Source organism: Silene latifolia, chromosome X (assembly GCF_048544455.1).
Source record: "Silene latifolia isolate original U9 population chromosome X, ASM4854445v1, whole genome shotgun sequence".
Classification (NCBI taxonomy): domain Eukaryota; kingdom Viridiplantae; phylum Streptophyta; class Magnoliopsida; order Caryophyllales; family Caryophyllaceae; genus Silene; species Silene latifolia.
In genome coordinates this window covers 75679484-75680973 of record NC_133537.1, presented here as the reverse complement: position 1 = coordinate 75680973, position 1490 = coordinate 75679484, and the positions used below count along the sequence as shown (strand labels likewise).

At 40.1% G+C, this 1490-nt stretch overlaps 1 non-coding gene across 1 annotated transcript; it reads right to left on the bottom strand.

The window, feature by feature from the left end:
• Positions 1-233: 233 nt before the first annotated feature.
• Positions 234-340, bottom strand: LOC141624592 (small nucleolar RNA R71). Its single transcript, XR_012534398.1, has one exon. It is a non-coding gene; the product is annotated as a small nucleolar RNA R71 (small nucleolar RNA).
• Between the last annotated feature and the right edge of the window lie 1150 nt (positions 341-1490).

Genomic DNA, 1490 nt, shown 5'->3' with positions numbered 1-1490 from the left:
TGCCTAGTGAAGACCTTCATTCTCATATGGAGACTTTTTGTGACTATTGTGATGCGATTTCTCAAACCGGTGTAACTCAAGACCAAATTCGATGGGTGTTATTTCCTTTTTCTCTAATTGGCACCGCGAAACAATGGTTGAAAGGCCTTGATAAGGCTACTCTCGGAATTGATTCTTGGAAAAAGTTGGCTCTAACTTTCTACAAAAAGTTCTATCCACTGGAAAAGACTAACATGCTAAGAGCTCAAATTACGGGCTTTAAGCAAAGAGATGAAGAATCCTTGTATGAAGCTTGGGAGCGATTCAAGGGAATTTGTCGCTCATGTCCTCATCATGGACTTAGCGAGTGGTTCTTGGTACAACAATTTCGGAACGGTCTTTATGAAGATTCAAGGAACATTCTCAACCTGGGATCAAATGGAATGTTCACCGAAGTTGATGACAATCAAACTTGGAACAAAATTGAGGAAATGGCGGTCCATAACTCACAATATAGTAGACCTCGCAAGGCTACTAGAGGAGGAAAGCATGAAGTGGACTCCATTACTCAATTGGGTGCTCAACTTAGTGCTCACATTGATACCATCAATTTGAAGTTTGAAAAAGCTATGGCTAGACTTGAAGAAGCCTCAAAATCACCAAAGCATCATGTTAATGCCATGACGGCATCTTCGTCAATCCCAAGTGGGATATGTGAGAACTGTGGAACTTTGGGACATGACCAAAGTGAATGTAGGGGAACAAATGAACAAGTGAATGATTTCCAAGCATACAAGAGTGGCACCCCTTATTCAAACTATTACAATAAAAACACCAAATTCCATCCAAATCTCTCATACAAAAGCCAAAATGTTCAAAACCCTCAACCAACATACACCCCACCTCCCATGAGAAACCAAAATCAAAGACCCTTTTACAACCAAAACCAAGGTTACCAAAATCAAACTCCATACAATCAACAAAATGACCAAGGTTTTGATGTCCAAAAAGCGGTCCTCCAAATGCAAAAGAATCAACAAGAGTTTTTCACTCAAATGCAAAAGGATAGTCAAGCAAAGGAAATCACCATCACCAACATCCTAGCTCACAACAAAATGTTGGAAACCTAATTGACTCAACTAGCATCTTCAAGCTCACAAAGACAAAAGGGGCAATTACCACCTCAAAGTAATCCCCCAAGACATGAAACGGTTAGTGCCATTCACTTGAGGAGTGGTGCAAGGTATGAAGCACCAAAGAAGCAAGTTGAGGATGAAGTTGTGGAAGCTAGTGACAAAGAAGAAATTGTGCAAAACTCCAAGGATGGAGAACCATCAAAAGAAGAAATTTCAAAGAAAAATGAAGACAAGGTCAAGGAGAAGGAGCCCATTGTGATTAGACTTCCTTTTCCAAGTCGTCAAGCCAAGCCCAAATTTGATGACCAACTTGGAAAAATTATGGAAATTGTGAAGAATTTGGAAGTCCCGATTCCTTTCACGGAATTAATCAAT